Here is a 25,003-nt window from a genome sequence, read left to right as displayed (position 1 = left end):
CCACTTCGGCCGGCTCTCTTATTTTATTATGATGATCATTTTTCTGTATGTAGGTGGGCACCAACATAATATTTTCGTACTCTGAGGAGAAAGTTGGTGATTGAAATTTCATGAGAAAATCCTGCCGAAGTGAAAACCGCCTTTGTTTCAGTAATCACCGCCCCAATTCTCGCCTCTATTTCTCAGTATCACAAAACAAGCTGCCCTTCTTTGAACTTTTTCGATGTCCATCGTCAATCCCACCTCATGTGGATCCCACACCACACAGCAGTACTCCACAAGAGGGCGGACACTCGTAATTTAAGGAGTCTCTTGAGTAGACCTGTTACATTTTATAAGTGTTCAGTCAATAAATCGTAGTCTTTGCTTTCCATACAACACTATCTATGTGATCGTCCCAGTTTAAGTTATTCGTAATTGTAATCCGTAAGTATTTAGCTGAGTTTGAAGTCTTTAGATTCGTGTGATTTATCGTGTAACCGAAATTTAGCGGATTTCTTTTAGTAGTCATGTGGATGACTTCGTGTTTTTCATCACCATTTTTTGCACCATACAGGTGTCTAGATCATTTTGCAATTATTTTTGATCATCTGATAACTTTACATGACGGTAAATCACAGCATCATCTGCAAATACTATGAGAGGACTGCTCAGGTGTTTCCTAAATCGTTTATGTAGATCAGGAACAACAGAGGGCCTGTAACACTTCCTAGAGGGACAGCAAATATTATTTCTGTTTTGTCCGATGACTCTCCCTCTGGTATTACGAAATGGGGCATTTATAACAGGAAATCACGAATCCTGTCACATAACTGATACTCCATAAGAATGCAATCTAATTAGAAGTCGCTTGTGAGGAAAGGCGTTAGAAGCGCTCTGGAAATCTAGTAATATGGAGTCAATTTGACGTCCCCTGTCGATAGCATTCATTACTTCGTGAGTATAAAGAACTAGCAGTGTTTCACAAGATAGATATATTCTGAATCCGTGTTGGCTGTTTGTGAATAAATTGTTTTCTTAGAACTGATTCATAATGTTCGAGAACCGTATATGTTCGAAAAGCCTACAGCAAATCGATTTTAGCGATATGGGTTTATAATTCATCAAATTATTCCTATTTTCTTTCTTGGATATTAGTGTGACTTGTGCAACTTTCTAGTCTTTGAGTACGGATCATTCTACGAGCGAGAGGTTCTATGTGACTGCTAAGTACGGAGCTACTATATCTGCATACATGAACTGGTACACGAGGGTACCGAAAGCCTTGCCTTTATTAAGTCTTTAAGCTGCTTCACTACATAGAGGATACATGCTTCCAAGTTACTCAAGTTGGCAACTGTTCTTGATTCGAATTCTGGAGTATTTACTTGGTCTTTTTTTGTCAAGGAGTATCGGAAACTCCTTTAGTTTCGCTGTCATCAATAACATCACCATTGTTATCGCGCAGTTGATGATGTTGTGTGACTAGGGCCTCCCGTCGGGCAGACCGTTCTGGTGCAAGTCTTTCGATTTGACGCCACTTCGGCGACTTGCGCGTCGATGGGGATGAAATGATGACGATTAGGACAACACAACACCCAGTTCCTGAGCGGAGAAAATCTCCGACCCAGCCGGGAATCGAACCCGGGCCTTAGGATTGACATTCTGTCACGCTGACCACTCAGCTCCCGGGGGCGGACATCGCGCAGTTAAGGTATTGATTGCGTCTTGACACTGATGTACTTAACATACACCAGAATCTCTATAGGTTTTCTGCCGCATTTCAAGAGAGAGTTTCGTTGTCGAAACTATTAAAAGCATTTCGCATTGACGTTCGAGCTTCGAGCTTCGGTAAACTTTACCAGTCTTGGGGATTCTGCTTTCTTTTAAATTTGGCACGCTTTATTCGTTGCTTCTGAAGTAGTGTTCTGATCTTTTTTGTGTACCATAGGGGAACGTTACCATCTCTTGTTATTTTACGTGGTACATATCACTCAACTGCCGTCGATACGATGTCTTTTAATTTTAAACCATATCTGGTTTACGTTTACATGTCGAGATTGAAAGGAGTGGAGACTGTCTTCTGGAGGGTGTCAAGAGAATTTTTACCCGCTTTTTTAAATAGATGTACTTTGCGTTTATTTTTGGTGGGTCCGGATGTTACGGTATTCAGTCTAGCTGCAACAACCCATTAAACTGGCCAGTAGCCCAGAAAGAAAGTGGGTGTGAAGAAATCATTTCAGCGTCTGAGCAACAGTCCTCTCTGACAGCCGGCTGTAGGCCTTGGCAGCAGAGGCTACTGAAGCTTTCTAGCACGGCGAGATTACATAAATCAGACTGGTCGGACACGCATCATCCGGAAATTTTACGCCTCTCTTCGCGCAGGGCAGGAATTTGTTAAAATCAATAAGCTCGTAATACGAAGCAGACTACGGGTTGATATTTGTACAGTGCGTTGGTCCTGGCTTCAAATGCTGTTCCATATGTTATTTTATGATTTCGATTCTTGTGCTATGTCTGCCTACGCTGAATTACTGGTGTTCTGTAACCGAGGACGAAGAAAAAAAGGGGGGGGGGACGCTAATAGGTGGTGGCGTAAAGTTCCTGATCTACAAATTTTGTGAAAGAGTCCCGGAAATTTGAAGTGTAAACTTCTCTCCAGGGTACCATGGTGTGAGTCCATACGAGGTGACGCCATGGAAAGCTCCGTAGCCTCGTATTCGGGAGGTCGGCGGTTGAAACTCGCCTCCAGCCATCCACATTTAGGCGAGCCACGATTTCCCTAAATCGCTTAAAGCGAATGCTAGGATAGTTCGTTTGAAAAGGCATAGTCGATTCTCTTTCCCATTCTTATCCAGTCCCAGATTGTGCTCCATATCTAATGATCTATCGACGACGGGTCGTTAAACCCTAAACTTTCGTCTTCTGTCTTTTCGTAGAATGAGGGCATGAACACTGTATGCCATTGAGTCAATGCGATGCAGACATTTGAGCTTTTGGTAATATTCCAGTGTGGAGTAGGCTACATGCTGTCACCTTGTTTCATCCTCTCTTGCCTGTAATCATCAACAAACACAGCACCGTCACGTAAAGGAGACAATTAGGGGGCTGAAATTTAAGGCATTCAATTGTTGTCCATCATTATGCCTATAAGCTCTGTCCATGATTACTAGTATTGTGCGGCCTGGCTCTATAGCTTGTTCCACAGTTTCTATACAGGTTTCTACGGCTTGTAGGGGCGACTAAATTTTGACTAGGAAGCCATGTCTGGAAATGAGTTGTCTGAATATAAAATAAGTTTGAAGATAGGAACTCTCTCAAGTCTCCCGTTTCAAGGTGGGGTACATAATTGAATAGCTGCGCACAACATTTATCGAAAACGTTTTACTGATCGCCTCAGTTAGTCACATACTATTTTCTTCGATTGCGCGAATCTAGTACGTCCCACAGCTGAGACAGTTGACTACGGAGATCCATGAACGCGAATCAGGGTTTTTGGACTGTGTTTATGAAAGCATGTGCCCCAGATGCACATTGTGCAACGAACAGCAGAGTCAACACCTTGGAGCAGTTCCTGTAGAGCAAGCAGATCAGATCTCATTGTACGTGTGCGTGTGCGTGTGCGTGCGTGTGTGTGTGTGTGTGTGTGTGTGTACTGTGAGGCGAGAGATTTGAAAGTTAACCGATTTCCAAACTACTTTACATCCAAACGGTACATTTTCGGACAGGGATTCCGTATCGAAGTTCCCTCTACGACCCCTAGAGGCCAGTAATAGGAATTGTGAAACACCCTATATAGCACAACACACCAGAATGTTTCTTAGTTAGTACGAGTTCTTTCACTTTTATTACTAAGTTTCTATTTTTTATTTTTTTTTAAATTGTCTGATTGCTAACTGGAAGTATGCTACTTTTATAATGTTTGCATAATATTTTTTACCTCAACGATGGCTTAGAAATACAAAAAATATTCACACTATCGTTTTGACGAAGTTGCCATCTTCAGATGTGCTCAATCCTTAGAAAGCTTTATACAGATAAACAAATATAATTAGGCCTTTTGAACATCACGAAGTCTTTTGACGTTTCACTGAATGTGCATCATATCGCCGAATGATAAAAGACTTAATGTGAATGTTTTGTATATCTATGTAATGGTTGACGTAATAGTTATACAAAAGGTTCTACTTAAGAGCTCTTCGTGTGATACTTTGCCTAACCTCTGAGAGTTTCGTGCTGTCACCCAATTTCGACTGTAAACAGTTCTTTCAGGCCACATCAGCTCATTTAATACTTGCGAGATTTTGAGGGAATTGTGGATTGTTTCTTGAATCTTGCAGCGCACTGAAAGGCGCACGGGCCGGAAATTTACTCCACTGTTACGGAATTAGCGGCGCTGAGATGGGAGGTACTTAACCAGGCGTATACTGCTTTTAGGAGTATGTGAGACAAGTGTAGTAGAGCCACTGTCTACATAATCCAAGTTCGTGGCTTGCCTCACTCGATACAGGCCACGAGTGGGAGTCATGATGTCAGAAGCCAGCATTAGTTGCCACCTACCTTGTTTCACGGACTCTGAGAGAAGGGTTCCTTTGAACATACGACCACTAATTGGCAACTTCGCTAATTAAAGTCAAGGTCTGTCTTTCAACAACACAGCAAACACAAACAAACTTCTACAGAATTCACTGTATGCAGAAAACTGTGAGACTTTGTGTCGCATTCTTCCCATTATGGAATTAGTCACTAATTGTTTGTATTTGTAGGGAAACAGTTTTTAACTCGAGATGAGATACCTGTGATTAATTCGTTGGTGACTCATTGTGTATCATTTTCTCGAACCTATCACAGATGAGTGATGTGAAATAATCTTATATGTCGATAAAAAGTGTTACGGTATTATTCGAGCCCTGACAAGAAAGCAGAGACTGTTCAAATTACTGTTCAGCTGACTACTTGTCATGTAGTATTACAGCGTAACTGTTTGTCGACCTTGGGCTGTGTCCTTTCGCTGTGGCAAATTTCATTACAATCGATCGAATCAGTGCTAGTAGACATGGCAGTTTATCACAGATGTGCACTTGGATTCTGCCGAAAACTGTCATTGTGTGAGGTCTGACTTTGCAAATACGTTTACGTAGCAAATATGTTCAGTTACTTAAGACCGCCTTCCACATAAGGCCCTTTTCAGTCCACACTCGTCTAAAATAAAGCAATTTGCGGTTTCACACGATCGTTGCTTGCGGAGGTCATATTGATTCTACCAAAGGAGCTCTTATCTCTTCACAAATATGTCACCCGCTACTACGTCGTGCTGACACTGAGATTGGTCTATCGCATATGTCCTTCGACTCTAGTTACAGATTGGAACGATCTGCATCTTTTTTCCAAATACATGGCCTACTATGTTGTCCAATGATTTATGACAAACTATTGCTAAAAGTGGGGCCAATTGTTCCGTAAATTTGATATAAAACCATCAAATCTAGTGACATTTCTTCTATCATGCAACTTACGATGTTTTTCTGTTTCACGCCCACTTTCTTATGTATACGTCATGTCAAAAGTAATTTCAGATACAGAACTTAGCATTTTATTCGTGTTAGCAGTTTCCGTTTAGGGGTCCTCATGATCAATGAGCATCTGGGAACATGAAATTGTTTCACTGATTGGTTTTATGTAGGACCAAAGCTTTTTACGATTGTTTGCCAGTTCGGTCGTTAAGATTTTGCTTTCATATTCGTCGAAAGCGTTTCGCATAACTGTCCTTTCGTTTCATTTGACGTCGTTCTGCTTTTGTTTGTCAGCAAGAATTCGATTTTGGTTGAATGGGACTTGCTAGGAAAATACAAGGAGCTGTCGAAGCTGGGCAGATTGAAGACGACAATAATCAGAGAACAATGATGTGGGTGACTGGAGAGAAATATAGGATGTAAAGTGGATTCATTAAACTGAAGCGTCTGCATGAACAGACTACTAGAAAGAAGATAATATGGCGCACTGTTGATAAGTACATTTCCGTCCTCACTTGGATAAATTCCTTCTGATTAACATAAATGTTCGTGGTTCGATGCCATTTTACTTGATATGTGATAGAAATGCCAAATCTGCGTTTCGACTTGCACGTAAAACTCCAGGCCCCCCTTCAGCCTTCTTTTATTAAACGGCAGATTAACATGTACATTCCGCTTTCAATATGACCGTATCTAAAGTTGTGACAAACATGATATTGTAATGTACTTCCTTCTGGTAAATCGGAGCGACGTTTATAACTGACATGTATTGTAAATAAAACCTTCCGCTGTAATGAGCTGAAGAGTGCTTTTAATAGTTTTACAGCAATAATTAAGAAACACAGTACACTGCTGTCTACATATGCAGAATTACTAATCAGTAGTGTCATCGCAATATAAGAAAATTTTGCGGCCCTCTACATCTGCTTTTACATGGATACTCTGAAAATCACACTTAAGTGCCTGGCAGAGGGTTCAAATGTTCAAATGTGTGTGAAATCTTATGGGACTTAACTGCTAAGGTCATCAGTCCCTAAGCTTACACACTACTTAACCTAAATTATCCTAAGGACAAACACACACACCCATGCCCGAGGGAGGTCTCGAACCTCCGCCGGGACCAGCCGCGTAGTCCATGACTGCAGCGCCCTAGACCGCTCGGCTAATCCCGCGCGGCCCTGGCAGAGGGTTCATCCAACCACCCTCACACTAATTCATTATTATTCCAATCACGAACAGCTTGCGTAAAAAATGAACACCTATATCTTTCCGTGCGAGCTCTGATTTTCCTTATTTTATTATGATGGTCGTTTCTCCCTATGTAGGCGTCAACAAAATATTTTCGCATTCGGAGGAGGAAGTGGTGACTATTTCTCGATAGTGCAAAACGCGCTGCCCTTCTCTGAACTTTCTCGATGTACTCCGTCTATTATATCTTGTAAGGATCCCACACCACGCAGCAGAGCTCCAGAATAGGATGGATGAATTTCCGTTAGTTACTACGCACTGTGACGTCTCTGACAGTAAAACACAAATCCTGTCGCATAACTGGGACGATATTGCAGAAGCACGCAATTTGATAAGTCGCTTGTGACGTACGGTGTTAAAAGCGTTCTTGAAATATAGAAATACAGAATCAATTTGAAATCCTTTGTCGATAGCACTCGACATTTCGTGTGAGTAAAGAGCCAATAGCGTTTTACAAGAACGATGTTTTCTAAATCCGTATTGGTAAGTACCAATAGACCGTTCTGTTCGAGGAAATTCGTAATGTTCGAAAACAATATATGCTCCAAAATCCTGCTGCATATCAACGTTAATGATATGGGCCTGTAATTCAGTGGACTAGTCGTATTGCCATTCTTGAATACTGTATGTCTGGTGCAACTTTCCAGTTTTTGGGTACGGATCTTTCGTCGAGGGAGCGGTTGTATATGATTTTTAAGTATGGAACAATTTCAACAGCATACTCAGAAAGGAAAGGAACCTAATTGGTATCAGTCTGGACTTGAGTATTTTTCCTGTTTGGTGAAGGAATTTCGGAAGTCTGTGTTTAGTAACTTTGCATTAACAGCACTGTCATCGACTGTATTTCCATTGCTATCGGGCAGAGAAAGCGCCAATTGAGCCGTGGCGCTGTTGAATTAGTAGACTGTTCTGTCTGGCGCCACTGGCTCAGGTGTAGTATCGACTATCCCTATTGCAGACCCATTGCCAATACCTGTGAGGAAGAGTTGGTACCTGTGGGTTGTGTCCTTAGAAGGTTTTTGCTTGCCGATATACATACGGGGTTCGCTGGCCCGAGAGAGAAGCACAAAGTTTGGGTATTGGGGGTAGCGTCGCGATAAGACGCAGTCACGGGGTCCGAGCGGCCGAAGCCACGAGCTGCGCAAGGAGGGCCTGCGCAGAGCGAAGATACCGGAGTACTTCACCGGGGTCAGGGTCGACTACAAGCAGCAGTCCGCCATCCCGTCGTTGGTTGGCAAAATTCGTGTAGGACGACCGCTCGTGGCCTGGCTGCCCTCTTCTACCTGGCTTTCATCGGCACCACTCAGTAACCGCTGCGGCACACCATGGATCCATGGAACTGCTTGCTGATTTCTTTCATTGTCTACCTGCCTTTTTATTATTTCCGCGTTTGTACCTGACCCTCAGAGTTTTACTGGGTCGGCTCTTTTGTCGGAAATATAGGCAGTAGTATAGTACGAAAACAATAGTTGTCGTTTGAAACTTTGTCCCGCTATTACATTGCCTTTCCTTTCTGGTTTGTACCCGATCATTAATGTTCTAATTAATCAGCTCTTGGTCCTAAATACAGCCGGAACAATTGTACTAAGGCACAGGTTGCCGTTAAACAAAAGAGGGACCTTGTGGTTAGATTTAGCTGTTAACCGGTTCAGTTCTTTTATTGTAATTGCATTTTTCAGTCATTAGTTATAATCTGAACAACCTGTTGTACTAAGCTGTTCGTTTCTGTGTTTGAAAGATCGGGTCATTATTGGTGTATTTTAGCTGGATCATATGGTTCCGTCGAGTGAGTTCTCTCGTAATAAGTGTTCACAAGAAATGTTTTAAGATGTTCCTTCACAGCGGTCTTAATAACTGATAATCAGTTAAACTTTGAAAAAAATTACAGTCAACTCTTACCAGGGCTTTAGTCAAAAATAAAATTGTCAGAAGTGCCGGACTGGGATCCAGTCGCACCTTGGTTGCCGATTGGAATTAAGAGGTTGGTTGTTTTGAAGTAAGCCTTATCATTGTCATGTTGTTTGCTAATCTGTTTAACCTTTAAGCATAGGTGCACATCTTAACCCCGAAGCTTTCGACATACAGCTCTCAAATTAAAAGTTAAGTCATCTGTTTTGAGTAATTGAATCAATCTTATCATGAATGGTGCTTATATAATTTTCATGCGTTGCAGAAGGCATTTAATAAGACAGACTCCATTCAGGCCGGCCGGTGTGGCCGAGCAGTTCTAGGCGCTACAGTCTGGAACCGCGTGACCGGTACGGTCGCAGGTTCGAATCCTGCCTCGGGCATCGATGTTTGTGATGTCCTTAGGTTAGTTAGGTTTAAGTAGTTCTGTTCTAGGGGACTGATGACCTCAGAAGTTAAGTTCCACAGCGTCCGACCATGAGCCACTTCTTGCAGTTGGTTCCGGAAGGAACTATTCCACGTCTGGAATGACTCCATACGGTATGCAGTCAGAGCGCACATTCGCTTTCTTCCCCTCCTTGGCAACCATGTTCCTAAGGACATATGTAGTAATCGATATGCCGTTTCCAGGACTGCAGCACTTAGCAACGGATGTCTCTGTATGTGTGATGGACAGTGTAAATGCCACCTGCCAACACATTGTTCACAATCAGTCGTTCTTGTCAGTGAAAATCCAGAAATACAAGATATCCAAAAATATATGGTGCAATAAATGTACAGTGTTTTTTAGTATTTATATGCCTAATTCTAGATAGAGATGAAGTTATTTTTACGATCACAGTATCCTCCTACCATGTGAGAAGTCACATATAGTTAAAAAACTGTTTTGTCAGTGCTGACCATGTATATGATTGATATATATTTATCAGTACGTTATTATTATTATTTAATCTGACTGATAAAACACAAACACACACACACACACACACACACACACCCGCTCGCACGCACGTATGCGCTGTTTATATACTAAACTGTGTCCCTCGAATATAAGACCAGCGGAAATTATAAATTACAAGTAGCAGATGAGCAAGTTGAAGACGCCAAGGATAAGGGAACCATTAATAATGGTTAAATAACTGGCCGATTTATTTAGGAACAATGGAGGCCAATGTTATCCGTTCTGTAGTATTTATTAACGTTTGTATTTAAATTCTTACCAGCTGTAAACGACAGATTTCATCTGGGAACCTACAGATATGACAGTTCTAGGACGAAGCTGTTGTTGTCACCCTCAGCTGCTTAAATGGTTGCCTCAGATAACTTAAGAATTTACATCGTATAAGATCAGTATCGCTCATTTTTGTACGAAGGATAATTGATAAACATACAGAACCCTATCTACGTGTTCTTCCCCTGCACTGTTCGAGAATATGGACCAGGAGAGAGAGAGGAAGAGGGGCGGGAGGTAGATGGCAACGAAGTACTCTCTGCCATACTCCGTAAAGTAACTTGTGAAATATAGATGTAAGTACAGCCAATTTTAGATTTGGTCCAGAATAGTTTCTCATTTAACATTAACGAACAAGTGAAGTAACACATTGATATAGTGTCTTCAAAATCAGTTCTCACACGCAAAGCAGACACTACTGGACATAAATACATAACAAGATCTGTGGTGTATGATTTGCATGTCACTTTCCTAGCAGCAATCGGAGCCAGATGTCACACTATATGTTCCCTGTTCGGTTGCCTTGCTAGAGTCCACATTCCTATTCCGACGCCGTTTACTGTTGCAAAATCTGTCATTAACTGTCCATTACCGCCGCCTGGACGTCACATGCGTGGTGTGGTGAGCTGGAGGCGGGTAACCGCCCTTGGCGGCGCACCTCGATGTGACGCGGCGTGGGCAGGCGGCAGGCTGTCCCGTGACGTCAGACCGCAGGCGCAACCGAGGCCGACTTGTGTGACTGGCTCGCTTGGGAATTCCGCGCTGGAGCCGTTGGAAAACTCCGCGTCCCGAGGTAGTGGTCCTGGACTCCAGGTCGCGCAGTGACCTCTGTGGCCGGCTACAGCCTCGCGAACTCGTCGTCGCGTGGCCAACCGGCATACACGTGAACTTAGTGCTGAGCACAAAAAATTAGTAATGGGAATTCCGATCCTACAACACGGCATTTCACCATAAAATGTGGATTTTCACGCTCTTAAATGTAACAATTGAACTTTCTGGCAGATGAGAAGTGCGTACCGGACCGTGATTCGAACGCTGGCCTTTAGCCTTTCGTGGTGAAGTGCTCTGTCGACTAGCAATCCAAGCACGACCCACGGCCCGCCCTCACAGATTTACTTCCGCCATTACCTGTGAGGGCGGGTTGTGAGTCGTTCCTGGATACGTTACTCGGCAGAGCGCTTACCCACGAAAGACGAAGGTCCTAGATACGAGTCCCAGTGCGGTACACCTATTTTATCTACCAAATAGTTACAAACCAGCGTACACTCCGCTGCAGGGTGAAAATTCATTGTGAAAAGTTGCTGTTATTGAATTTTCCGGACTTTTATACTGTGGTGGAGTGCATTTTCTTGATGAATCCAACATTTCGTTTCGTGATCGCGGAAACATCTTCGGGGAGAGCAGGAATGGGGAGGGGCGGTTATGGGGAAGAGGTCTCAGATTCAGTTCACACCAGTGATTCACATGAAATTTCATTTTGAGGTAGAACACAAATTGGGCTTGAGATCACGCGATTTTGAAATACGAGCGCAGCTGGTGCCTCACTCTTCGTCGTCCGCTCACTACTGGTCATACATTTAAGGCAACGCATTGCCGATGCCGCCAATTTTCTCTGTATCTATCCATCTTTAGCATTCCGTTGTAACTGTTGCATCCATTTCTCTCTGTTCGGATCATGGAATTTCCAGACCTATCTCTTGATTTCTTCCCCGAGTTTTTGTCTCGGAAACCGTTATTTAAAAAATCAGTATCCCAATTCGGTATCTATTTAATTTTGGCCTTCATTTATGTATGATATTAATCTAATTTTTGTGGTAAATTTGTTTTAGTTTCCTGTCATTACTTTTTTTTGCGTTCAGTATGATGTTGTGACTCTCCTCCATATCCATAAATCAGCTGCTTGTATCTTTCTTTCCTTTGCTGTTTTTCCAAATTCCACGACTGAGAAGCGTAGCTTGCAGCTCTCTAATTATCGAGCTGACATATTAATTCTGGTTTCTGTTTTGATGAGTTTATTTACTAATGACTTAACTTCTCTTCTGATGGTTATTTAGTCATCGTCGTTCTTTATAAAGTGTCGATTAGATTTCTGTTATCACGAGCTATTCATCTACTCACGAGAACACAAATAAAGTTAGCTACTCACGTGGCGGAATGTTGTCATACCTTGTCTAGTTTATGGCATGACGGGCGGGCGCAGTTAATCGCTGCCAAACTACGCGCTGCTTCCCGGCGGATGGGATGTTCATAGGATACTCCGTATCTGAAGCCGTGCAGCCATGGAGCGTTGCACGTGCTACTGTATGAAGGGTGTAGCGCAGTTACGTCGACTCGGTGGAAACTACCGCCGCCAAAATCACGTGCCTTGGTGATTGTCGACTGTCGTGCAGTATAACAGCGGATAGACAAGCCACACACAGTTCATCAGATCTTTTGTCAATTCAGTGATGAACAACAGCAACCGATTATTAGTTACAGTCCTAGAAGCTGAATGAACAGGAAGACGAATGGAAATGGTACCAGGCACATATTACCGTGCATGGTTTGTGTAGTTCGGTTCTACCTTGCGGTAATTATCGACTACTCAATGATATGCATATTGCTGCTTCAGCGTCGTTTTTTAACGACGGGCACACTCACTGCTGTGGCCACAATAGCGACACTGTGGCCAGCTCAGAGCCGTCCATCAGCTCGTCAACGATCGTTGGGAGTTAACACAATATTCACTTCAGGATAATCCTCCATTCGCTTCGGCGAGTGCTTGAGCCGTTGTTTACAACAGCGCACGATCCTTCCATGCACTGAACGAAAATACATAGTATCCTATGACTATAATATCAATGAATCACAAATGGAATTGGTCAGCTCATACAAATACCTCTAAACTAAGCTAAAACTAAACTCCTCCCGAACAGGCCATGAAGGCCCAACGGCACCGGCACCGACCGGCCGCCCTGTCATCCTCAACCCATAGGCGTCACTGAATGCGGATATGTGGTCAGCACACCGTTCTCCCGGCCGTATGTCAATTTCAGAGACCGGAGCAGCTACTTCTCAATCCAGTAGCTCCTCAGTTTGCCTCACAAGGGCTGAGTGCACCCCGCTTGCCAACAGCGCTCGGCAAACCGGATGGTCACCCATCCAAGTGCTAGCCCACCCCGAGAGCGCTTAACTTCGGTCGTCTGATGGGAACGGGTACTACTACTGTGGCAAGGCAGTTGGAATACAAATACCTCAGTGTGTCAATTTACAGGGATGTGAAATAGAATGGTCATATAGTCTCAGACGGATTGTAGACGGCCGTTCATTGGTGGAATAGTAGGGAATTGGAATAATACAAAAACAAAAAAAAACAAATAAAGGCTTTATGCGAAACATAGCTAGAAAATTGCTCAAATGCGTGGGACCCGTACGAAATAGGACTGACAGCAGATATTGAACGGATGCAAATGAGGGTAGCACGAACGGCCACAGGTTTGTTCACCCATGGTAGAGTGCCACAAAGACGGTGAAATAACTGAATTGGCAGTCGCCAACTACACCATGGAAACGTACTACGTGAATTTAGGGTGTCATCCACTATCACTGTAATAATTTTATTATTTTGATACGTAGTGATTACTTCGGTTGTCATTCGCAGCGTAGATTTCTGTCCATATGACATAGCAGAAGCCGACCTTATACCTTTACTTCTGGATATTTTGATAATTTTACCGTTATGTCTGCAGATTTGTATAAATAACAAAATGTTATCATACAGAAATTTCTTGTTTATCAGTTTGTGGAAATTACACCAAGTTGTAAATCAGTCCCTACAATGGTACACTTGTGCAAGTGAGCTTAAAAAGAAAAAAATTAGCTTCTGTTTTAATAACTACTTTGCAACAATTTTAGAAAAGGTGTTTAGGGATGTTTTATTGACACGTAACAGGAATCACGCTGCAATTAAAATAAATAAATGAATTTGACATGAAGTACAGTAATACACGAGCGACATCTGTCGGTAGCATTTGCCGGCCAGTACCTGCCACCACCTGCCAGCCCAGCGGTGCCCTGGCTGCATGAAGTGCACTGTAGTGTCTGATACAGGATACGAGCATTTGGCGTGGTCTTAATCTTGACTTGCCGGCGCATCGCGCATCTCGTCCCTCCCACACTAGGCAATGTTTTACATACAGTACTTGTACCGCTGGTGTAGGAGACATGCAATGACCTTTTATGTTGTAACACGGTTTTGCAATTAAAACGCACATGCCATTGTATACTTAATATTATCTGTTTATAATTTCACATTGTATGAATGAATTCACAGATCTGAAGATGGTAGCCACGATTAACCGAAACCGGTAATCGACAATGAAGGGTACAAGCGATCTTCGATAAGAAGTTCACCTTGCCTCAAGTACTTAGAAAGTTTCTAGAACCAACTTTAAGCGATGAATCTGGGAATATATCACAACACCTAACGTATCGCTCCCATAGGATCGCGAAGACACTAATTAATCAAGCACTGAGACATTTAAATAATAATTCTTCGGGTGTTCAATACACGAATGGACCGGGAAAAGACCCAACTGGTACAGGGGAACGTACCGTCAGACATGCAATTCACAGTTGTTTGCAGAGAATGGATGTAGATGTAGATGTAGATGTAGATGTGGAAAACTTGTCAGACTCAGCTATCGCTCCGTTCTGTAGTAATGCCGACACTGAGGATAGCAAAGCTACAGTACTATAGAATTGTGTATAAGAATAGAACACAACGTGTGCTATAAGAGACAGCTCTCACGTCGCCTTTCAGCAAGACACTCGTCAGCGAATAACTCTTGTTTACTTCGTCATCAGCGATCTCCACATTTGACGTGCAACACTGCGCTGTCACTTTTGCAGCGGCGAGCTGTGTCTCTCTTCCGCACCTACCTGTAGGTAGCGCAGCTGGCGTCAGCGGGAGCGAACACTTGCTGCGAGGCGGTGGCTTCCTGCGGCGACGACTGCCGGCCCGCGACTGACAGCGCCGGCGTCTGCGCCGCGGAGTCCGCCTCTGCAAGGTGAGCCACTTGCCCTCACGCAGCGCCGCCCTTGTGCTCGCAGAACGTCATCCACAGCCGAGCGGCTCTGTACGCCGTGTATACCGAGCTGACGTCTATCTCGGCTGGGCTTCACGCATCTCAGTATCGTCCTTGTCAATTGCCGTCATTTCAGAATCACTGAGATATTTGGGAAAGCCACCCGTGACACAACTACACTACTGGCCATTAAAATTGCTACACCATGAAGATGCCATGCTACCGACGCGAAATTTAACCGACACGAAGAAGACGCTGTGATATGCAAATGATTAGCTTTTCAGAGCATTCACACAAGGTTGGCGCCGGTGGCGACACCTACAACGTGCTGACACGAGGAAAGTTTCCAACCGATTTCTCATACACAAACAGCAGTTGACCGGCGTTGCCTGGTGAAACGTTGTTGTGATGCCTCGTGTAAGGAGGAGAAATGCGTACCATCACGTTTCCGACTTTGATAAGGGTCGCATTGTAGCCAATCGCGAATGCGGTTTATCGTATCGCGTCATTGCTGCTCGCATTGGTCGAGATCCAATCACTGTTAGCAGAATATCGAATCGGTGGATTCAGGAAGGTAATACGGAACGCCGTGCCGGATCCCAACGGCCTCGTATCACTAGCAGTCGAGATGACAGGCATCTTATCCGCATGGCTGTAACGGATCGTGCAGCCACGTCTCGATCCCTGAGTCAACAGATGGGGACGTTTGCAAGACAACAACCATCTGCACGAACAGTTCGACGGCGTTTGCAGCAGCATGGGCTATCAGCTCGGAGACCATGGCTGCGGTTACCCTTGACGCTGCATCACAGACAGGAGCGCTTGCGATGGTGTACTGAACGACGAACCTGGGTGCACGAATGGCAAAACGTCATTTTTTTCGGATGAATACAGGTTCTGTCTACAGCATCATGACTGTCGCATCCATGTTTGGTGACATCACCGTGAACGCACATTGGAAGCGTGTATTCGTCATCGCCATATTGGCATATCACCGAGCATGATGGTATGGGATGCCATTGGTAACATGTCTCAGTCACCTCTTGTTCGCAATGACGGCACTTTGAACAGTGGGCGTTACATTAAAGATGTGTACGACCCGTGGCTCTACCTTTCATTCGATCCCTGCGAAACCCTACATTTCAGCAGGGTAATGCACGACCGCATGTTGCAGGTCCTGTACGGGTCTTTCTGGATACAGAAAATGTTCGACTGCTACCCTGGCCAGCACATTCTCCAGATCTCTCACTAACTGAAAACGTCTGGTCAATGGTGGTCGAGCAACTGGCTCGTCACAATACGCCAGTCACTATTCTTGATGAACTGTGGTATCGTGTTGAAGCTGCATGGGCAGCTGTACCTGAACACGCCATCCAAGCCCTGTTTGACTCAATGCCCAGGCGTATCAAGGCCGTTATTACGGCCAGAGGTGGTTGTTCTGGGTACTGATTTCTCAGGATCTATGCAGCCAAATTACGTGAAAATGTAATCACATGTCAGTTCTAGTATAATATATTTGTCCAATGAATACCAGTTTATCATCTGCGTTTCTTCTTGGTGTAGCAATTTTAATGGCCAGTAGTGTATTTCACCTGGTGCGCAAGATATATGAGACAGGTTAAATATCTTTAGACTTCAAGAAGAATGAAGTAAACCTGATTACAAAGAACATAGTTGCTGACAGGTGCCAATACTGCCGAAGCATCACTTTAATGGCACTGTGAAGAGCCAAAGGAACTGATACACCTGCCTAATATCATGTAGGGCACCAGCGAGCACGCAGAAATACAGTAACACGACTTGGCATGGACTCGAATAATGTGTGAAGTAGTGCTGGAGGAACTGACACCATGACTCTTCCAGGGATGTCCATAAATCTGTAAGAGTACGAGGGGGTGGAGATCTCTACTGAACAGCATGTTGCAAGGCATTCCAGATATGCTCAATAATGTTCATGTCTGGGGAGTTTCGGGCCCAGCGATAGTGTTTAAACTCAGAAGAGTCTTCCTGAAGCCACTCTGTAGCAATTCTGGATGTATGGGGTGTCGCATTGCCCTGCAGAAGTCCGTCGTAATGCTCAATGGCCGTGAATGGATGCAGGTGATCAGACAGGATGCTTACGTACGTCTCACCTGTCAGAGTCACACAACACTACCACTGCACACGCCCCATACCATTAGAGAGCCTCCACCAGCTTGAACTGTGCGCTGCTGACATGCAGGGTCCATGGATTCATGAGGTTGTCTCCATACCCGTACACATCCATCAAGGCGTAAAGCTTTATTGTAGAAATAATTCAAACGCCAAGATCGCTTAAATACTGTTTACTGGATAACCGGTTTCAACACACTAAAGGTGCCATCATCGGATCTGAATGTAGATTAACATTTATAAACCATTAGGATATAACAATACATGAGGAAGACCAGATGATATAAAATCACTGTCATAAAAAATAAGAAACAACTGCTCTCATGGTCGTTTCCATAAGATATGTACAACCGAAGTCACAAGATAAAACTGTTTGGTACATGACCGCTGCTCGACAGTACTTAAGCGATATTGGCTTTTGAATATTTCTACAACAGAGAGATCGCCCCACTACGCACTATGTGTTCACTGCAGAGTAAATCTTTGTGTCGTGCAGTTATCAAAGGTAGATCAGTGGGCCTTCGGTTCCTAAAGTCCATATCGATGACGTTTCGTTGAATCATTCTCACGCTGACACTTGATGATCCAGCACTGAAATGTGCAGCTGTTTGCGGAAGCATTGCGCTTCTGTCATGTTGAACGATTCTCTTCAGTTGTGGTTGGTCCCGTTCTTGCAGGATCTTTTTCCGGCAGAAGCGATGACGGAGATTAGATGTTTTACTAGATTCCTGATATTCACGGTACACTCGTGAAATGGTCGTACCGAAAAATCCCCACTTCATCGCTACCTCGGAGATTCTGTCTCTCTTCGCTCGTGCGCCGACTATAACACCACGTTCAACCTCACTTAAATTTTGCTAACCTGCCATTGCAGCAGTTGTAACGGATCTAACAACCGCGCTAGACACTTGTCTCTTTACATATCTCTGTGTTTCAATACGCTGCCTATACCAGTTTCTTTGGCGCTTAGGTATATTTCATCTGATACGCGAGATATATGAAACAGGCGAAATACCTTCAGACTTTAAGAAGAATTCAGTAAATCTAATTACAAAGAACATAGTTGCTGACAAATGCGAATACTGCCGAAGCATCACTTTAATGACGCATGCTCATCAAATACTATATCGACTTATTTACATAAGAATCGATAAACTGGTAGAAGCCTAATTCGGGGGATAATAGTTTGGTTTAAAGAGTAATGTAGCAATACATGTACATGTACATGTACATTACTACTCTGCAATTCACAATTAAGTGCCTGGCAAAGGCTTAATCGAACTGCCTACAAGCTATTTCACTTGCGTTCCACTCTCGAACAGCGCGCGAGAAAAACGAACACTTAAATCTTTCCGCGTGAGCTCTGATTTCTCTTGTTTTATTCTAATGATCCTTCTTCCCTATGTAGATGGGCGTCAAGAAAATATTTTCGCATTCCGAGGAGTAACCTGCTGATTGGAATTTCACGAGAAGATCCTACCGCAACGAAAAAAAAAAAAAAAAAATGGCTCTGATCACTATGGGACTTAACATCTGTTGTCATCAGTCCCCTAGAACTTAGAACTACTTAAACCTAACTAACCTAAGGACATCACACACATCCATGCCCGAGGCAGGATTCGAACCTGCGACCGCAGCAGTCGCGCGGTTCCGGACTGAGCGCCTTAACCGCGAGACCACCGCGGCCGGCGCGCCGCAACGAAAAACGCCTTTATTTTTGCACACCAATCCGCGTATCATATCAGTGGCACTCTCTCCCCTATTTCATATAATACAAAAAGAGCTTTCCTTCTTTGAAATTTTTCGATGTCCTCCGTCAGTACTATCCGATCCGGATCCCACACCGCGCAACAATACTCTAGCAGAGGGCCGACATGCGTAGCCTAGGCAGTCTATTTAGTAGACCTGTTGCATCTTCTAAGTGCTCTGCCAATAAAACACAGTCTTTGGTTTGCTTTCCCCACAGCATTATACATGCGATCTTTCTAGTTTAAGTTATTCTTAATTGTAATCACTAAGTATTTATTTGAATTGACAGTCTTTAGACTTGTGTCATTTACCAAGGAATCGGAATCTAACAGACTCCTTTTAGTACTCATGTCGATAACTTCATACTTTTAGTTATTTAGAATCAGTTGCCAATTTTCACAGCATACAGATATCTCGTCTGAATCATTTTGCAATTGGTGTTGATCATCTGATGAGATTATACGCGAGACAATACCGAACGTACTACGTATTTTAGAAGATACATTGAGGGAAGGCAAATTTACAATAACAGCATTTGTTGATTTAAAGAAATCCTACGAATTATCTTAGAAGATTGGTTGAACGAAGGAAAAAATATGTTCACAGCATTTACAAATTTAGTAACAGCTTTTGACACTCTAGGCTGGAAAACACTCTTTGAAATTCTGAAGGTAACAGGAACGAAATACTGCAAGTGTATGATTATCTACAACTCCTAAAGAACCAAATTGAAGCAGGAAGATCCGAAGGACATGAAAGAGAAGCAGTAATAGAGAAGAGAATGTGGGGGGACTGTAGTTGAACTGCAATGTTATTTAATCAGTACTTTGAACAAGCAGTAAAAGAAACGGAGAAGAAATTGAATAGGAAAGTTAAATGCAGGGAGAAGAATAAAATCCTCAAGATTTACCGATGACATTGTAATTCTCACTGTTTTGAGGAGACGATGATTTACAACTTGTAAAAGTTGTTGAAAAATCATGGTTGCACACAGTTGTATTTATAAATTTTAATCAGTTTCAGTCATAAACAGATCATCTTCAGGCGTACTGTGATATCGTAATCAGATGTGTGAAATCGATAGCCACTATAATCAAGCATCATGCAACAAAACAACATCTCCACTCAACTATAAATCAGGAGCTCCTAACCTGTGGTTGAATGGGGATGTTGGTTTGTAACATGATGCTTCATACTGGTTAAGGATTGTCTCACATTGATTACGATGTCAAAATGCACCTGAAGATAGTCTGTATATTACTGAAACTGATTGTGTAATACATTGATTAATACAGCTGTGTGCAACCAAGGTTTCTCAAGAACTGAAATTCTGTCGGAAATTGTGGAATATTGGAAGATTAGTTGAACGGAATGGATAACGTCTTGAAAAGACGCTATAAGATGTACATCGACAAAAATAGTACAATGGTAATGGAATGGAGCCCAATTGAATCACGCAATAAGGAGGGAATTAGATTGGGAAATGAAAAACTGAGAGTAGAAGATAAGTTTCGATACTTGGGCAGCAAAATAACCGACAAAGATAAAGCAGAGAGAATATAACACGCAGATTGGCAATACCATGAAAAGCATTTTTCGAAAAGAGAAATTTGTTAACATTGAATATAAAATTTACAGCTAGAAAATCTTTTCTGAAGGTGCAGTGTTTGTCAAGAGTGCAGCAGTCTTGTACGGAAGTCAAACGTGGACGACGGGCAGTTCAAAAAAGAAGGAAACATAAACTTTTGAAGCGTGGTGCTACATAAGAATACTGAAGGTTAGATGGGTAGATCGCATAACTAATGAGGAGGTACGTTATGGAACTGTGGAAAGATTTTTATTGCACAACTTCACTAAAAGAAAGGATCGGTTGATAAGACACGACCAGAGGCATCAAGGAATCATGAATTTTGCACTGACGGAAAGTATGGGGGAGGAGGGGATAGTAATTATTTTAGAGAGACCAATGTTTGTTTGTAGTATGCAGGTTCAAATGGATGTAGGTTGCGGTTGGTATACACTGATGAAGAGGTTTGCGCAGCATTCAGCCAATCTTCCGACCGAAGATCACAACACGAATATCATTTCATTTCGTGGAGCGAGATGGCTCGGTGATGGTACACCTAAGGGGATATCCAGGGAGCGCAAACAGAATTCGCATGCTGCCTCGAAACTCAGACAGACGTATCAGTTCAGTATCAGCTTGAAGACAGCCTGAACTTGTAATAGATACTGACTGCTAGCAAGCGTACCCAGAGGCATTTACCTTGAAATCTCAAAACAAAACTGTTTCGCAGTGTACCGCTATTTTCCTTGCAATGAAATCAGAGGGGTCTCTGGTTTCTGAAAGCTTCCAGTATCACTCTACTTTCAGTTTCTCGTATAACCAGCCAGAGTTAAAAACTGCTAAATGTCAATGTAGAACGTTTCGCATACATGTGAAAATTATCTTCCCGATAGTAAAAAAAAATTGTACAAATAAACTTACTCCTTCAATTAAATACACTGTAATGGTAGGTTTTGTACTAAAACGCTACCCCAGAATCTGGTATCAGTTGCAGCTTAGGGGCAATAAAATTCGGTTTTCACTATTTCACGTAATCGCTGACGGAAATCAAAAATTTAAACTGCTGTCATAATTTAGTCATTAAGAGGTATAATCTTACGTTAAAAGTTTGACACAAAAAAAAAATATTACAGTTAGAAACGACGTGTTTGTCCTGATGCAGCGTAACTGACATTTGGAATTGTACGGACTTCGTTCATCCAGTATTTGAGAATGAGAGGACTTAGCGACTTCCAACAAAGATTACACATAATTTCAAACTTACCGAAACTTTTTCACGCAGACACCCCCATAAAATGATGAAAGGAAAAAGGTTAATCGCTTACTACGTTCTCGATGTTCATACAGTCATTATTTAGCATAAAGCATGACGTTTTCATTTATTATTTCTTTAGTACTAATTCTCTTCGCAATACACTTTGCATACAGTGTCTGTATACATCACTTAATGTACCTGCAAAATTATATAATTGTACGACAGATACGTGAAAAAAAATTGCTTTTGTTTAAATTGGGGCGCAAATTATCCCTACTATATTCATCCAGTGTTTCATATGAGAGCACTTCGTGACTTCCAACAAGCTTTAAGCATAATTTCAAACCTTGTCCAATCTTTTTTCTCGGCTACATGCCTAACGTCAAATATTTAATGCATTAACTCATTTGCCAAGTAATCAGACGTTTGATGTTTTATACATGGGAGTGGGATTCTTTAAAGAATCCATGTCCACTGGTCTCTCATAAAGTGGTAACTTTAGTATGCTTGGTGATCAATGACCACAGTTTTCCACTAATTTTGGGTTTTGTTTTGTGAGAAATTGTATTTTTTCCCTCTATTCCCCTTTGCACGAAACCAATACCAACCCTCTTCACCCCTTCTTCAGCAGATCAGCTTTGGAAAATAGTGAAATATAGAAAATCAGTTGTTTTTGTAGCAAATTCCGTATAGGTCAGTCTGGTAGGGCTATATCCATTTTCTTGAAGGGACACGATAGAAGTTGGAAACTCGCCACAGTTACAAGGTGCAACATGAACGTGAACACCAACAAAGGAAGAAAGATGAACTACCTTCAAATAATGGAAATTAATAAACATATATCTAGTTGCCTAAGCTTAGAAGTGGATGATGAAAGACAGTTCCCGTACTCGCCACTTCTAACTGCAGACACTGCTAATGATCCCATCCAGACCACTGTAAACTACCCTCCTACTCACATGTCCAAATTTTCCTTTATTTTAGTTACTATAGTTTAACTTGCCCTCTTAATAATTTATTTTGCATAATTACAGTTCTTTCACTTACCCATTTATTCTCACTTGTAATATTTACGTGTTTGTAATACTGGAACTGTTAAGTGCAAGATTATCTTGTACAGTCCCTGTAACCCCCCCCCCCCCCACCCTCCCCCCTCACCCGTTGAAACACATCACCAAAGTCTACTATATTTATTCAACTTATTTTTCTTCTCAAACCAGTTATTGTAATTTGTCATAGGGTTCAATATTTAATGTCTCATACATTTTTTTAAGCTAAGTGGTTTTACATTGGATTTTACTGAAATTACTCCTCTCGTTTTAGTCCCAAATTTCGTCTTTGAAAGCTAACTGAGATGCTTTGTAGATCCACCTAATTTAGTCCCAAATTTCGTCTTTGAAAGCTAACTGAGATGCTTTGTAGATCCACCTAATTTAAAATCTTTATTCCCACAAAAAATTCATGTCCACACATTTATATCTTTTTACCTGGCGATGGCATACCACCCGAAAACCGGTTTGTAAAATATTAATATGGTACAATATTAGACCAGTATCAGGTTTTTTACATTCATAATTGAAAACTAATTTTATCTAAACCTACGGAATATGCAATTAATAACCGTTTCATGTCTTGAAACACAATTTGTCCATGCCAATTGACTGCACTGCCACCTCACAAAATCCCTGACTTGCACGCACTAGCGCCACATCCTCAAGAAATTTTCTGTATGCGTCACAACGCTGTCGTAAGCTGTCGTAACGCTTGTGTGTCGTATGCATTCCCCTTGCTGGCTATACTTTTCCTCTCTGATGCAGCGAATTTTTTAGTCTTCCTCTAACTTGTGCATTGGACAGGTCAGGCGGTCGGTGGTTTTTCTGTGGAGCTGCTATGTCTCATGTTTTCCTGCCCATGTGCACACGGCGGAAACGGTACCGTCAGAAATGAGCAAACACTGGCCGTGCAGCCGAGTAGCTGTTTATTCACATCAGTCAGAGGAACGCTTTCATTGCCTCTTCCCCTCCTTTCTCACATCCGAATGAAGTGCAGTTGTTATCGGTTTTTTTAGTGACACTTCGAGCACTTCTCATTTTCTTAATAGCGTGTAATACAATCATAGTAAGGTGAAGAACACAAACGAGGGACGTTCGAAAAGCAATGCAACACATTTTTCCAGGCCTGTGAAAAAATACCGAGTTTGTTGTGCCGTAGAATACTGCCACTTCAGCCCCTATTGTCATCGTGGAAAGAAGGTCGTACAAACATGTCCGATCTCCCACGTGCCGGCCGGCCGCACATAGCTGTGACTCCTGAAACGTGCGGACACTCTTGAAACATGGGTTCATCACTTCGAACCGGAAATAAAACAGCAATCCGTGTAGTGGCGTCATACCACCTGTCCTACGAAGAAAAAGTTCGAAGCCGCACCCTCAGCCTCTAAATTGATGGCGACTCTCTTTTGGGACTCTGAAGGAGTTATTCTGTTTGATGTCCTCCTCCATGATGCAACGAGCAACGATCAACTCTGTATTGTGCAACCCTCAGGAAACTGAATAAACGATCTGAACACCACAAAAATGCAAACGAACTTCTCCTTCTCGATGACAATGCAACAAGGCCTTACACAAATTTGTACACAAGAGAGGAGCTCACGAAACTTCGTTAGACTCTTCTTCCTCATCCGTTCTCAGCCCGGACCTCGTACCTTATGACTTCCGTCCGTTTGGCTCAATGAAGGATGTAATCTGCTTGAAGCGGAACGTGGACGATGGAGAGTTGATTGATGCAGCAAGACGCTGGCTTCGACGTCGACCAGTACAGTGGTAGTATGCGGGCTTACAGGCCCTCACAGTAAGGTGGCGTAATGCCGACACACTGAATGGAGTTTATGTTGAAAAATAGGGTTTTGTAGCTAAAAGAGTGGGGAATAACGGGGTGTGTTGGAATCCTGAGAAGAAAAAGCAACCTTCTTTCAGAATAAAATGTGTTGTGTTAGTTACTGAACGCCCCTCGTATTATTCGATGAGTGTCCTAATTTGAAATTGAAGCCTACGCTGGCATGTAAAAAATGGTAAATTAGTGTTAAGCTAAAGCTACAGTATCATATTCTTTGGATACTCAGTCGGCCCTATGATTCTTTTTATACCTCTTGTTTCTTCTTTCACCGCTGTCTACGATTTATGTGTATGTATAATTAGAAGTAGTGCCGTGATTTGGAGTCCACATTAAACTGTAGGTGTCTCTACAGCTCGATGTGTAAGTCAGTTGAGAGGTAAGAAGGAAGGGGGAGACACCTCCAACTAGGCCACGTAAAAGCTTTAGTTTTAGAAATGTTTC

At 42.6% G+C, this 25,003-nt stretch overlaps 1 protein-coding gene across 2 annotated transcripts in view; it reads right to left on the bottom strand.

Annotated features, from left to right (window-relative positions):
- The window catches only part of LOC126251308 (ABC transporter G family member 23), a 341,716-nt gene that overhangs the window by 193,746 nt on the left and 122,967 nt on the right, over nucleotides 1-25,003 (bottom strand). The window contains exon 1 of one of the 2 annotated variants that reach the window (XM_049951634.1): nucleotides 14,800-14,918. The exons of the other annotated variant lie outside the window; for it this stretch is intronic. The gene's annotated coding sequence lies outside the window, so the exon portion shown is untranslated. Of the gene's footprint in view, nucleotides 1-14,799; nucleotides 14,919-25,003 lie in introns of those variants that run through there. 2 annotated transcript variants of the gene reach the window in all.

The sequence above is a fragment of the Schistocerca nitens genome, chromosome 4 (genome assembly GCF_023898315.1).
Source record: "Schistocerca nitens isolate TAMUIC-IGC-003100 chromosome 4, iqSchNite1.1, whole genome shotgun sequence".
Classification (NCBI taxonomy): domain Eukaryota; kingdom Metazoa; phylum Arthropoda; class Insecta; order Orthoptera; family Acrididae; genus Schistocerca; species Schistocerca nitens.
Note: the sequence above shows the minus strand (reverse complement) of the source record. Positions and strands in the feature narration are given on the sequence as shown.